At 43.8% G+C, this 16,081-nt stretch overlaps 1 protein-coding gene across 5 annotated transcripts in view; it reads left to right on the top strand.

Moving 5' to 3' along the window:
- The window catches only part of ARHGAP27 (Rho GTPase activating protein 27), a 1,395,760-nt gene that overhangs the window by 980,987 nt on the left and 398,692 nt on the right, over positions 1–16,081 (top strand). The window lies entirely within an intron of this gene.

Genomic DNA, 16,081 nt, shown 5'->3' with positions numbered 1-16,081 from the left:
TAATAGGTGACTCCATAGTCAGGCACACTGACGTCCCGCTCACCAAACTGAACAAGGAGAGGGTCACAGTAAGCTGCCTGTCGGGAGCTAGAATCCGCCACATAACACAAGCACTCAGGTCACTCCACAGCAAGTACAAATATGACTCAGTCATTGTACATGCCAGTGTGAACGACCTGAGACGTACTTCCCTGGACTACATGAAAAGAGACATAGAGGAGCTCTCTGATTATGTAACCCAGGCCGGTATGACCCTGACCCTGAGCAGCATCTTACCCTCACCAAGAATGATGCCACAGTACAAAGACAAAATGATCAGTTTTAACAATTGGCTTAATTACTGGTGTCATTCTAAGGGGATCCAGTGTCTGTCTGCTTGGGATGACATGCTTGACAAGCCACGCTGCTTCGCAAGGGATGGCTTGCACCTGTCACCCCTGGGCTTCCGGATATTGGCCAAGGCTCTTGCCACCCCATAGTGCCTTTTTAGGCAAGGCTCAAATGACAAACCTACCTCCCTAGAAAACACAAGTGGAAAAACTAAGGGTAATGCTGCTCAATGCCAGAAGTCTAAACCTCAAGATGCACACCCTCGAAGCCCTCCTCAGTATGGAGAACATCGATGTCTGTGCAGTGACTGAAACCTGGTTCAAGGCTCGTGAGAGCACCCCAGCACTATCAGGTTTTACCTCATATCATGCTTTCCGGCCCCAAAACTTGGACCGAACCACAAAAGGAGGGGGAGTATCCATTTTCATCAAAGATACCCACACCTCCAGGTTAGTGGCAACGCACGAAGCATCAGAGACTATCCAGGTGCAACTAACCATAGGCAAAACTGCCTTACAGTTTGTAGCATGCTACAGACCACCCTCTCAAACTCAGGAACCCCACACAGCCTTCCTGAAGACACTGGAGAGCATGAATGTCTCTCCAAATACCATCATTTTGGGAGACTTCAACTACCCAAACATAGACTGGGAACATTACTCAAGCCCCAACACCCAAGCCCAAAGGTTCCTAGAATTCATAAACTCAAATGCAATGGAACAACTAGTCACCATTCCCACAAGAGGAGACAATATACTAGACCTGATCATCACAAACATGGGGGCAAAATGCTCCACACCGGAAGTACATCCCTCTTTGGTAAGATCAGACCATAAATTAATCTCACTGGAAATCCACATCCCGCCCCCACCCCCTGCACAAAAGACCACAGTGAAGAACTTCTCAAAAGCAAATTTCACACTTCTTAAGACTGAAGTGGTATCTTTCAAGGCCCCTGGGCAAGTGGAAACCACAACCCACACTGCTGCATCTTTTGCAAATGCCTTCTATGGGCACCTTCAAGAATGAATGGATCATGCAATCCCAAATAAAACCAAGACCCATTCCCCCAAAGGCAGGCGCCCGGTCTGGTGGACCCCAGCCATAAACAAACTTTACAACAGGAGGAGGAAGCTACTACATGACAGAGCAAAATCCCTAAAAGGGAAGGCATCTCTGATCAGTACTAGCAAAAAACTACGATCACTCATAAAATCATCCAAGGCCAACTTTGAGAGAAAAATCACAAAAGACACAAAAGACAATCACAAGGCCTTCTTTAGCTATGTTAGAAACCTGGGTGGAAACTCCCAGATATGCTCCGAGTTAGTCCAAAATGACACAAAATACACTGAACCCACTGACATTGCCAACATTCTGGCAGACAGGTTCAGTGCAAATTTCTCCTTCCCCTCCCCTCCAAAAGGAGAAATAACTATCCCAGCAGAGTGTAGCCTCCCTAACATCTCAGATGCCCAGGTGAGAGCCGCACTCTCTAAAGCTAAAAACACAGCATCAATGGACCGGATGGTGTCCCGGGCTGTGTGCTACATGAACTCCAAGAGGAGCTAAACCCACACATAAGGCTGCTGTTTAATCTTAGCCTTACTACAGGATACGTACCCAAAGAGTGGCGTACAGCAACAGTGGTCCCACTTCACAAAGGCGGTGCTTCTACGGACCCTGGAAATTACTGCCCCATAAGCTTGACGAGCCTGGTCTGCAAAGCTATGGAGAGGATCATTATGGAACTCATAAACAAAGACATTGGGGACCTACAGACATTGGATCCTACCCAATTTGGCTTTATCAAGGGCAGATCCTGCCTTTTGAACTTGGTCGACTTTTTTGAAACAGTCACTAAGGCCATTGATGAGGGCAAGGCAGTTCACACAGCCTACCTTGACCTTGCAAAAGCCTTTGACACAATACCCCACTCGGGCATCATAGACAAACTCACCAGCTTAAATGTAAACTCATATGTCACAAGATGGGTTGCAAACTGGCTCAAGGACAGAACCCACAGGGTCAGAGTTGCTGGAGCTATGTCAGACTCTAAGCCAGTCACAAGCGGTGTCCCACAGGGCTCAGTCCTGGGACCCCTCTTGTTCGGCATTTATTTTTCCGAGGTACAGGCAAACATAGGAGGATTGTGGCTGACAAAGTTCGCAGATGACTGCAAACTGGGTGCCATAATTGATACTCCAGCGGACACAAACATCCTTCAGAGAGGCCTCATAGAAACAGATAATTGGTGCCAGAGCCATGGCCTTAAGCTGAACGCCAAGAAATGTATAGTCATACCCTTTGGGAAAAACAAGGTACCGACAAATTACCACATAGGCGGTAATCCATTAAGTACGGAAGAGGTAGTCAGGGACCTAGGGACCCAGGTTGACAGTAACCTCTCATTTGACACTCACATTGCCAAAGTGGTTAGGAAGACCTTCTATATTGCCCACCTTATCATGAAGGGTTTCACATCTAGATCAAGAGAGGTCATTGTGCCCCTGTACTCTTCTCTTATCAGGCCAATGATTGAGTACAATGCCCCATTTGGGATGTATCTCACCCGACACCTGCAGCAGTTGGAAAGACCCCAAAAGTTCCTCACCAAGAGGATAAAGAGTCTTAAACATATGTCATATGCTGCCTGACTGAAAAACTCCAGCTCTATTCAGTCGCATACCGCCTACTCAGAGGTGATCTGTGCCTGACGTACAAGGCCATGTCCAATCCTGAATTAATGGACATGCTCCACCTCAGAAAATCAAAATCCATCAGAGCCACGAGAACAAGTGACTTAAACCTCAACACAGAAATAAATAGAACATGCTGGAGGGACAGATTCATAACCCAGAGGCTCCCTACACTCTGGAACAGAATCCCAGTTCATGTTAGGCAGAGCTCCTCACTGACTCTATTCAAGAGAAATCTCGACGAGTGGATGGGAGATCATAAGTTTACCCCGGGGGTCATCTCTGTGTCACTACTAGACAGAGGCATAGTAAACTAAACCCTAAAAGGGCGTAGTATTCTCATCCTAAGGGGTGGTGTAAGCCACATACACTCTGGCTAGGCTTATAAATGCCCTAGGGCAGATAGCCTAGTACGAACCTATGAACATAACTAAAGGGCATTTGTGTACACCTCTGTATAGAAGTCTTTGCTGTCTGTGGTGGCAGGGCATTTGAAGCTATTTATGCCATCGTTTAAGAGGCTATAATTTGCTTTAGAGAAATTTTTCAACCTTTTGGCTCTTGAGGGGGAGGTCAGGTGCAATTGTTTCTTTGAAGAGACTGCTTTATGGTTGGACTTAACCAGAGAGGGTCTCACATATGCGGTGGTGCAGTGATCCCCCATGTTGGTGAGTACTAGGTCAAGGGCAATTGAGCCCTTTGTGGAGGTGCAAACTATCTGTTCCAGAGCATTTATGTTTACAAAATCCAGGAATCTTAGGGCAAGCGTGTTTGTGCTCATATATGTTTCCCAATCGATGGAAGGATAGTTAAAGTCACCCATGACCAGGCTGTTTGGCTGTAATGATAGTGACTCAAGTAGATCCAGGTGTAGGTAGTGTGTTTTTTGTGGTGTATATTAGGGGACCTATAGCTAGCAATGACATGAAGGGGAATCTTTCCTGCAGTTAGTTGGACTTGGAGTAACTCTAGGGAGTCATACTGTTTCACCAGTCTTGAGGTGTATTTGTCTTTAATGAAGATGGACACACCTCTTCTTTTGGTTCTTTCACGTTCATTTTGTAGCCTGAATGTGTGGAAGGCATTGTAGCCTTGCGTGGCCATAGTACACTCTGTGGCCCTGAACCATGTCTCTGTGACTGCACAGACATTGACATCTTCCAAAGTAAGAAGTGCTTCCAGTGAGTGCAATTTCTGATTCAGATTCCTAGCATTAAGCAGCATAATCTTGAGTTTGTCTCTAGAGGATATTTTCCAGTTGAGAATTTTGTTCTTATGACACTGCCTAAAAAAAGGCACTATGGGGGAAGCAGGTCCCTTCGTCACTAACTGAAAGGCAAGAGGTGACAGGTGAAGATTATCTCTGGCAAAGCAGCGTGGTCTGTCAACAGTATCTTCCCAGGCTGATAAATACTGGATCCCTTGAATTGACACCAGAAGGTAAGCCAATTGTGAAGCTGATAATTTTTTTTTTTTTTGCATTGAGGCATCATCCTGGTTGAAAGTAGAATGCTGCTTAGGGCTAGGGACATACCTGCCTGGGATAAATAATCTGAAAGCTCAGCCATATCTCCCTTTATATAGTCCAATCAGATATATCTCAAGTCATTCACACCATCATAGACTATGACGCAGTCATAACGGTGCATGTTGTTGAGAGACTTGAGAGCATCTGTGATTTGGCGGCTCTGGCACCTGACAGGAAGCTGACTGTGACCTTCTCCTTGCCCAACCCTGTGGGGGAGGGGGTATCTGTGTGTCTCACTATGAAGTATCCTATGACGAAGACATTTGGTTTTGAGGTGTTTTGCCTTAAGGGCTTCTTGGGTGAGACACTGATACTTTTGTTTTTATATGTAGTGGGTTCTGTTGGGATTGTAGTGTGTGTAGAAGGTTTGCACTTGCATGGTCTCTGCTCATTTAATAATATTCTACTGAGTATCTCTATGTATGTGGGTTTATGTGTTGTGCACTTGGATTGTGGAGGAGGTGAAGTGTGTGTGCTGACAACCTGTTTGATGTCTGGTTTGTTGTTACATGAGAGAGGGAGGGTTGATTCCAGACTCATAATATAGTTACATCTCTCACTTATTGTATATGTATGTTTTAGGAGTAATAGGTTTCAGTATACATAAGGTAATTGCTACATTGCCTTAGGATGCCCGTGTCAATCAGCCTGGCAGGAGAAATGATGGGCAGCTGTCCATCCATTATGTCATGTGTATCTAGTAGTAAGTGGGGGGGGGGGGGGCTAGATGAATCAAATTCTACTGTAGGTCTAGTAAAATCAGCTAATCTATGGGGAGGTTTAGGAGTACAAACATGCTTGAGTGCCTGAAAGTGAGCAGCTGGGTTGCTGTCTGGGCAACAGTGCTCAACTGTATTGAGTGCCGAGAAGCTGGGAAACTTAAGAGGGTTCCCTAGCAATGATCTCAGGAAATGTGTCTTTCTAAGCATTTGTGTCGATACATGGCAGTGCTACGGCCTGTTGCATGACGTGCAGCTGTGCTTAAGTACAGGTGAGTTTTAACAGTTTTAACTCAAACTACCAATCAGAAAATACCCCACATAGAGCCTTCTCCCACCAAACCCCAACTCAGAAAGGCACCCAGGCTATACACTTATACCACAAGTTGCAGGGGGCCGTCTTAATGTAAGCTGGCTAGTATTAATGCTGAAGTGGTAACAAACAGTCTAGATTCAGCAGGTCTGAATCCAGCCTGTACTAAATAATGCAGGGAAGCAGTGATACAGAGGGCAGAGTACAGCAGTCACAGAAGTAAAACAACAGTGAAGATACAGCAGCAGTTCAACAAAATACAGCTCACGGAGTGCAGTACAGGTCAAAATAATACTTAACTTTTGCAGTAATTCAGCAGATTTCTTGAATTCCTGTTCAGATGAACTCCAGAACTCTGGTTATGCATGCCAAACTCCAGGCTGCTTTGGTAGGGTTAGTTGACATAACCTGCTTGACAAAACAATTGAGCTACAGTTAAGCACAATTGCTGTAATATTGGGGTTGGGAGAATATGGCCCTTCCCCAGTATTGTATGATCTAAGAGCTGGAATATACAAGTAGCTGGGGGGGGGGGGGGTTGACACCCGCAAAAAGCATTTTTACTTGCATGATTCAAGGCAATGTCTCAGATCATGCACAGTTTAGATTTGATTGTTTTTTAAATTATTTTGTGATAATGTTAGGGATGTCAACGTTTAGTATATATAGTACACATATACACTCACACATGCACACATAGACCCACTGGCAGTATATAGTACACATATACATGCACACATGCACACACAGACCCACTGGCAGTATATAGTACGCATATACACACACACATGCACACACAGACCCACTGGCAGTATATAGTACACATATACATGCACACATGCACACACAGACCCACTGGCAGTATATAGTACACATATACACGTACACATGCACACACAGACCCACTGGCAGTATATAGTACACATATACATGCACACATGCACACACAGACCCACTGGCAGTGAAGAAAAGAGGTGTGAACATCCACTAGGAATGGAGAGTGAGTAAGACACAAGCCATATCTGTAAAGTCTATGCCCACTTATGAGTTGGTGAAGCAGTTTGTGTACCCACTGGCAGTATATAGTACGCATATACACACACACATGCACACACAGACCCACTGGCAGTATATAGTACACATATACATGCACACATGCACACACAGACCCACTGGCAGTATATAGTACACATATACACATACACATGCACACACAGACCCACTGGCAGTATATAGTACACATATACATGCACACATGCACACACAGACCCACTGGCAGTGAAGAAAAGAGGTGTGAACATCCACTAGGAATGGAGTGTGAGTAAGACACAAGCCATATCTGTAAAGTCTATGCCCACTTATGAGTTGGTGAAGCAGTTTGTGTACCTCAAGAAATGAGCTTAAGGAGTATGTGGCTTAGGAAAGCCTCATCAGCAGCGGTAAAGGAAATACATGTTGGAGGAAACTAAGCGGAAGGTCATTCAGTAGGTAAGGGAGTGCAAGTGCTTCACTATGCACCTGGGTACCAAACAGTCAAGCAGTGAATATGTTTCTGGTCCCCTTGATTTTTTAATGTTGACTGGCATATTTATTTTACTAAATGAAAAGGAAAAGTAAGTTCTTAATAAGGAACGGAAGAATTTAATTTTGGAGGGGAAGAGACCTAGGGTTCAGTGTGATAAGATGATCTTAGAGACAGAGGAAGCAGGCATTAGGGTTGCATGATTTTTAAGAGTACTTTAATGGCACATAATTGAGACAGTTATTTATAAACTACAAGTAGAGAAACATAAACCAAAATGGAAAGATCTGGTGGTGCATCAAGGACAGACGAGCAGAGACTCAGACAGGTTCTCTTTCTTAATGCAGGTGTTGAGGGACAACAGAATAACAAGTCAAAATACTAAGTAAATAAAGTGGCAGACAGTGTATCGAAAAGTAATTTAGTCAAGGAGGGCAGTAAGGACATTTTACCAATAGGGTTCCCCTGGTAAAGGGACAGAGAGTAGCAAGAAACAGTGAGAAGTAATTGGAGGAAATTAACCAATGAATCAAGGTATTGGGAGCAAATTACCTGAAGGGAAAATAAGAAGATGGGAGTCCGCTAAAAGATTCTTCGGACTACATGACAGGGACAGGTTAATGTACCAAGGAAAGATAGCAGAATACGTACAAAGAGAAGCAGAGCAAATGAAGAGTTAGGAAGTGAGGCATCATCCTGGCTGATTATTTGGTGGAGGCAATTACAGACTTCCTTCTATTCTCATGTTGCAGTATTCCAGCTGTTGGGTTTTCCTGTCTTGCGACCCAAACATCCAGCCAGTATACAAAAGTTTCTAGTCACTGCTAGGTTTGTAGGATGTCTGATGTTGGCCCTGGGAACGTGGGTGTCCACATGTACCTTGCCTCAGAACTTCTCTGTCACCAGTTGAACATCAGCATTCCTGCCGTCTTCACTTCAGATCTTCTCTAAAGATAAGTACTCCTTTGGGGACATTTTGTTAACTTTTGTCATTGCATGCTTGTTAGGGTTACATGTCATCCAGGAGGGGAAAGTGCAAGTGTGGTCATCGGATCCCCCATAAGGATGCCCATGATCTTTGCCTTTTCTGTCTAGGGCCTTTGCATGACCATCTTTCTTGCGCAATCTGTCAGGCATTCATTCTGAAAACCTTACATAGTCACCTACATGTGCAAAATATATATTTAGTAAAACAGCATCTAAATTGCTTAGCCTTGGGGATCGACGGAAAGACCGTCGGGTCAGCCCATTGGACCTCCTAAAAAGGCCAAGATTTCCAGGCCTGAAGTTGCTACTGCTGCCCCTCCTCCATCCAACGTCCCTCCTGTGGCTGATGTTTGCCTGGAGGAACGTTCGGAGTCTGCTGATTGTCGATATAGTGGGTATTCCTCGAGATGTTGCAGAACCTTGTACAAAAGGCACCTCCAGGGAAGGTTCACAGACATCGCCTTGTGATGTTGGGGGGGGACCAATAGTTCCGACGGGTGCCCAGACAGGCCTTCCCTGTGCTACTCTAACTACTGAATCTAGGCCTTATTCAGACACTAGGTCTTCTTCAGACCCTATGCCTCCTAGGCCTTCCTTGAAAAAGAAAGCCAACTCCAAACATCTCTCTCCATCTCCTAAAAGCCAATCAGACTGGCAGGCCTTTTCACAGAGTCTCTTTAATGCTTTTATGGCTCTAAGGCCTGCCATGCCTCGATCTCCACAGGCTGGGGCCTCCTCCTATTAGTCCCAGGCCTTGAGGATGTCATCCTATCTGAAGCTGAGGATTCCTCAGAACCGCTTCTGAAAACTCCGTCTCTCCATTCCTCCCAGATGCCTTCTCCACTTGGTTGTGCTTCCCTGGAAGGTGAATCTGTGGAGGATCTCACCTTTGGGAGCCCATTACCAAAATGAGAGAATTTTTTAAATGGGATTCTTCTAAGATGTTTAAGGTACAAAAAGGATGATATGAGCTCCTGCAGATGGAGACCCCTGCTCCTTCTGCAATTTCCCCAGTATTACCAGCATTCATGGATGCCTTCAATGCTGCCTGTCTTAACCCTGACTCAGAATTACCTGCTCCCATGAGACCTGGCAGGTTCTACAAGGTCTCTGAAGGGGCTACATTTTTGATTAAATTCCCAGTAGCTGACCCTGCCATTATTTCAGTATCCACATTTTTGATTAAATTCCCAGTAGCTGACCCTGCCATTATTTCAGTATCCACAGATAAGCCACCCAAATTACTGCCATCTACCTCAGTCCTCCCCATTGACAAGGAAAGTAAGGCCATAGAGCACCTTGGTAAGAAAGTTTACACTTCCTCTACCCTGGCCTTCAGGGCAGTGAACTACCAAACACACACGTTCAAGTATGCCTTGGCACTTCTGTCCCAGGTCACCAAACTCTTGCCTGACCTCCCAGATTCTGCTTCCAAGGCACACATTTGTGATCTCGAATCCAAAATTAATGCCCACTCCACCAGAGCCATGGCTTCATCTGGAGCATTCTTCAAAGGATTGGACACTACTGCCATCCTTGAGGCAGCTACCTGGTCACCTGTACACACCTTCACTAAACACTACGAGTAGGATCATGTTTCCAGACCCAAAGCGAGGTTTTCAAGGACAATACTGCATGGCTTTGTGGAGAGTAGCTCCATACCACCTCCCTCTTCTTCCATCTGAGCTGTGGCACTCACCCAACAGTTGGAATACTGCAACATGAGAATAGAAGGACATAGAATAGTTGTGTAAAATCTTACCATAACCATAGATGTCCTTCTCTTCCATGTTGCAGCATTCATTCCCTCCCACCTTCCTCCCTTCTCTCCATCTGACCTATCCTTTCCTGGGTGGCCTAGAGCCTATATGGCTTCCTGAGACTGGGGTCCGACTGGGGTGCTCAGTTCTGAGGAAAGGTACATGCAGATGTCACTTTTATGGCCCTTGCTCCCAGGGCCAATGTCAGCCATCCTATGTACCTAGCAGTGGCTACAAGCTTTTGCATACTGGCCAGATGTTTGGGTAGCAAGAGAGGAAAACACAACAGTTGGAATACTGCAACATGGAAGAGAGGGAAATCTGTGGTTATGGTAAGATTTTACACAGCTATTCTATACGGCAATAAAGGGGGGATAATTAGTAGGGTTTATGCAATTGCATATGATGACTGTAAAAATCAATCAGATGAACTTTGGCAAGATTGGGGGACTAGGTTGTGAGGGCAAATAATAAAACACCATTTGGGATAAGCATGTAGGGATTCTAAATATGTGATTAAATTAAGACAGCTCAGAATATCCACATGGAACTATTTATATAGATGAGGGCGGCACAGTGCTGCAGACGTTTGTGTTGTCGCCTCACAGCAAGAGGTTCTCCAGTTCGATTCTTGGTTGGAGTGTCTTCTGTGCGGAGTCTGCATGTCCTCCCTGCATTCATGTGGGTTTTCTCCGGGTGCTCCGGTTTCCTCTCATGTTACAAAGACATGCGTCTGGAGCATTTCTCCCTGGGCCTCCGCTGAAAATTGCCACATTCTAAGATGGACTTTCCCAGTAAACAAATGTTAAATAAATAAATAAAATGTTTCTACTCTAAGTAGATTGCAAAGGATCTTCCCTCAGAAATATTGGAAATGGGTAGGGAGTGAGAAGGGAAACTGGGAGCATGTTTTTGTATTGTGTGCAGCCAATGGAGTGTAAAAGATGCCTTGCAAAATGAATGCCTTTTTTGAACAACTCTATGTTACTACAGCGATGGTGCTGTTAGGGTGGAGTAGGGGAATTGAACTACTGTCATATAAAAAAGCTTTAGCAAGTTTAATTATCATCATCATCCACTCCCCCCTTCCTGTTTTCGTTGGGATGTTACATCAACTGTTGCCATTTCTCTTGATTCATTGCAACTCTCCTGTCTTCTTTGATAGTTATGCCTGACTGTTTCAGGTCTTCTCTCATTTAATCCTTTATACTCTTTGCTGGATGTCCTTGTTTCCTCTTGCCTACTTCCTGTCTCTCCCAAAATTTCTTCACCAAATCATCTTCCATCACAAAATCACAAATCACACTATCACGAAATCTGTACAAACCCAGTCCAAAAACCTTCTGGCACACTATCAAAAAATCCTAAATCCAGGAAATCAGTCATCACCACAACCCTCCTGTGATAGTAACTCCCTTGACATAGCAACTCAGTTTAACTCTTACTTCATTAATAGCATAGCTTCCATCACTGACAAATTTCCTCCATCTCCCTCTACCCTCTGTCAGCCTCCTATTGCCTGTCACTCCACATTTTCCCTTCAACCAGTTTCTACTTCCTTCATCAAATCCCTCCTGTGCACACTCAGGCAATCTTCCTAACACAGTCCTAAAATGGCTGCTGATTCAATTGCCTACCCTGTCTCAAGAATCATTAATAGATCCATCAAGAAGTCTTAGTAGATCCATCAAGGAGTCTTATGTCCCCTCCCTGTGGAAAAAAAAATCCTTCATCCTTCCTCTCCACAAAGCTGGTAGCTCCACAGAAATCTCTAACTATAGGCCAACTGCTACTCTTTCACCACTATCAAAAATTGTAGAAAAATGTATCCATAAACAACTTTTTCAATACCTCCTTGGCAATAATCTCTCTTCCACACAGCATGGATTCAGACCAGCATGCAGCACTATCACTGCTTCACTATCCTTTACTGATGCTGTCAACAAAGCTCGTAATTTGGGAAACTTTGTCTCGTCTCTGTTTTTAGATCTATCCAATGCTTAAAATAGTGTCTCCTACCCGCAACTGTTATCCCAGCTGTCTCTTCTGGGCTTGACTAAAACATCCTTACAATGGTTCACTAGCTATCTCTCTATTAGATATCAGTCTGTCAAATGGAACTCAAACTCCTCTCCTTACTTACCTGTTAGCACTGGGGTACCCCGAGGCTCAATACATGGTCCACTTCTCTTCAACATTGTTATTAACCATCTTAATACCACCAGCAAACAAGCCCCCCTAATTCAATAATCTGATGACTCTGCACTAATCTGCTCTGCCAGGGCTCTCTCATGTACAGAGTTTTAATGCAAGAAGTGTTCAGTTCCGTTGAGTCCTGGCTCACCAACAACCATTTACTACTTAACCCAAGAAAAACTACAGTTCTACTATTTTTACCAAAACAATTTTCTCCAGATACTGCTAACTTTGCTATTACTTCTCTGAACAATACTCCAGTCTATGTGGTTTCACATACAAAACTATTAAGTTTGGCGTACATATCAGCAACATCATAAAAAAATAAACAAAAATTGGTCATGATGTATAGGGCTAAGAAATTCATCTCCAACTCCACAAGAGTAACCCTTGCCATCACCTATCTCTTACCCTCCCTGCCACCACCTATCTTTAATCCTCCGTTCTATATGCTTCACCTGTCCTAACCGATCTTCACTATTCCCCCTTCCATACGCTTCACCTGTCCTAACCAATCTTCACTCTTCCCCCTTCCATACACTTCACCTGTCCTAACCGATCTTCACTCTTCCCCCTTCCATACGCTTCACCTGTCCTAACCGATCTTCACTCTTCCCCTTCTATATGCTTCACCTGTCCTAAACAATCTTCACTCTTCCCCCTTCTGTACGCTTCACCTGTCCTAACCAGTCTTCACTCTTCCCCCTTCTATATGCTTCACCTGTCCTAACCGATCTTCACTCTTCCCCCTTCTATCGCTTCACCTGTCCTAACCAGTCTTCACTCTTCCCCCTTCTATATGCTTCACCTGTCCTAACCGATCTTCACTCTTCCCCCTCCTGTACGCTTCACCTGTCCTAACCGATCTTCACTCTTCCCCCTTCTATCGCTTCACCTATTCTAACTGATCTTCATTCTTCCCTCAAAGCAAAACATAGTCAATGTTATAATAAAGTAGCTAAATTGGCCACAAGGCAGTCCGACTACTCTCAGCATTGCTCTGCTCTCAAGTCCCTAAATTGGCTCGAACTACCCCACCTTCTCACCTTTAATCAACCAACATTAATTCACAAAAATATTGTACAACTTCTCATTTTCACAAACTACATTATCACTACTTCAACATTATATTCCATCTCATGACCTGCGCTCTTCTCACAAGTATCTACTATCTGTTTACAAACCTCAAAGATCAAACAGTGTTAGTCTGTACTCTCACTGTGTTAAAATATCTTGGATTAGCATTCTAGAACCAGTATGCCTTTTACCCCACTGCTATTTCTTCCAGTCTAGGCTGAATGAACATCTAACCAATAACTGGACCTGCCCATGCTCCTTGGAACCAGTGATTGGATCTGCCCATGCTCCCCGCCATCTCAGTTCTCTGTTCTACTCCCTTCTTCCACACCATTAACAGACTTTCTCTTGATAGATCTTACTTCCCTTCCTGCTTTACCTACTTCATAGCCTCACCTCTCTTTAATTCCTTAACCTTCTCATGTCCTTTCTTTATATTCTTACACTAACCTTTATCTATCCCAGAATTTGACTGAAATTTACTATCTCTCCTGCCAGAACGAGTTTATGCCTTTTGTGACCTATTATTTATTCTGTTATATATTTTTCATGCATCATTATGTAACGTATATATTAGAACTCTCCTGGAGCTTATTTATAATATATGGTCAACTTTATTGCTTGCCTTATATTTTGCTTATTTTATTTTATTCATATACTGTACTAATTTGTTATTGTCTTAATATTTGTAACCATTGTTCAACTTTTAATTCTGTTTAATGTGTACTGTGGACCTTTTCTCCCCAGGCCTCCACTGAAAATGGGCTCATACCCAGTCAGATTTTTCTGGTAAACAAATGTCAAATAAAACAACCTTCTGCTTTCCTGCACGTCTGAACCACAGGAATGTGTTCTTGATAAATTTGTCTTCAATTTCAACCACTTTGCTTTCTGATCATATGTCCTTGTTTCTTCATCTGTCGCACAGTGTGCATGCTACCGCCCATCTCAAGCACTTCATCTCGATCACCTCTAGCTTCCTCGTCTGCCTTGCCTTCACTGCCTGGGTTTCTGTGCCATATAGTAGTACTCGTCACACACTGCTTTGTACAAATTAGTTTTCTGCTTCTTTGGCATTCTTTTGTCACACTTTGTCCATGATACACTGTGCCAGTTGCTTGCATCTTCTCTGATTTTACTTTTGACCTCCTTATTAAGACTTCTCTTCTTGTCAACCACCCCTCCCAGTTACTTGTAACTGTTAACCTGTTTTACTATTTTTCCTTCTATATCAGTTTTCAGTTTCATCTGATTTCCCCCATTTGCTGCCATGCCAACTGTCTTGTCTGTAAAGAATTTCATTCCATGTGCCTTCAATTTTGCATTCCATTCCCATATTATTTGTTGAAGTTTCAGTATAAAGTCTGCATACAGCAGTTTTGCTGACCTGTCCCTTCCAGCCTTTTTACTAATATAATCCCACCACCAATATGAACAGCAGTGGCACTACCATTCCAAATGAGAACCCCCTCTGTATGTCTGAACACTGTTTATATCTGTGTCATTGTGTCTTTGTACTTAGGCTGCACAAATTCTACCAATGTTTCTGGGACTTCAAACATCTCCTTGGGATCTTGCCATATGATTTCTCCATGTCTAGGAATGTCCAGTTAGGATCTATCTTGTCTCTAGTGTCTTCTCTACCATCTGTCTTACTGCAAACATTGGGTCATTTTTTCTGCATCCTGATCCGAATTAAAATGGCTCATCTCCCATCTTACATTCTTCCACTCTGTATTATTTAGTTGTCAATTACTCTCTCCAGCACATTCATGCTGAGTGACAGGGGTTGGGTACCTTTATAGTGCCCAGAGCTGTGAATGTCCTCTTTATTCTTGTCCACTGGCATTAGAATGTTTATTCTCCAATCACTGGGTTATACTTTTCTCTCCGTACATTTTTCTTTTAACTCAGGAAACATAGTTATTATTATTATATCTTCTGTGACCTCATGTCAGCCTGCTGCTTTCCATGACTTCATTTTCCCTAGTGCTACTCTTACCCCTTCTAGGGTGGCTTCTTCTTCTTTCTTCATAGGTTGTGTCTAGGGAGGTACAGCTTCTGTGGAGTTTTCTACATTCAGAAGCTGTTGGAATTGCTCCTTCCATCTGCCTTTGATGTCCTGTGGACTAGTGAGCAGGTTATTGTTGGCATCCCTTATGAAGGGTGTCTAACTATCTTCTTTATTGCTTTGTCTTTGCCTTGCAACCTGATAAATTTTCTTTGTACCATCTGCTGAGTCACTTTCCAGAAGCTGGTAGAGTGCCCTGATGCTTTGCTGTTTGTTATTGCACCTCCTCTCTTAGCCTTTGTGTTAGCCAAGAAGTATCTTTCATTAGCCTGTCCATCTTTCATATCTCACACTTTTTCCTGCACTCCTCCTTTCTTTGATAAGTTTGTGTACTTTTGCTTTTCACCAATATCCATCCATCCCACAACCCCTTTTCCCATGTTTGCACATGGGATCAGGGTGTCACTTCAACAGTGCCAATCATCTAGAGCTGAGATTTACACTGCTGGGTGGCTCGCCCTACCGCTATAGTTCTTCCACACCACATACTCATACACAGACTCACACCTACGGCCAGTTTAGAGTGTCCAGTCCACTTACTGCATGTCTTTGGAATGTGGGAGAAGGCACTTCACCCAAGAATCGAGCAAGGGACCCTCTTGCTGTGAGATGGCAACACTACCCGCTGCACCACGGTGCTTTTCCCCACCCTCTTTCGTTATAAACCTTGCTTCCTTACCTGGCATAGCCACATATGAGTTCTGTAGTCTTCACATGTTGTTTTGCGAGAATATGCCATTCTTCTTTCACGCCACCGATTTCCTTTTACTCCTAAAGTGCTAGAGCCGTAGACCTTTAACTCCATTCAGTTATCAGATCTTCAGTCTCTTCTCTGTTGACCTTTGACCATTCTCTGATGTCTGCTTGCAAATGACTGAT

This window comes from Protopterus annectens, chromosome 13.part0 (assembly GCF_019279795.1).
Source record: "Protopterus annectens isolate FY-2018-M chromosome 13.part0, PAN1.0, whole genome shotgun sequence".
Taxonomy (NCBI): domain Eukaryota; kingdom Metazoa; phylum Chordata; order Ceratodontiformes; family Protopteridae; genus Protopterus; species Protopterus annectens.
Note: the sequence above shows the minus strand (reverse complement) of the source record. Positions and strands in the feature narration are given on the sequence as shown.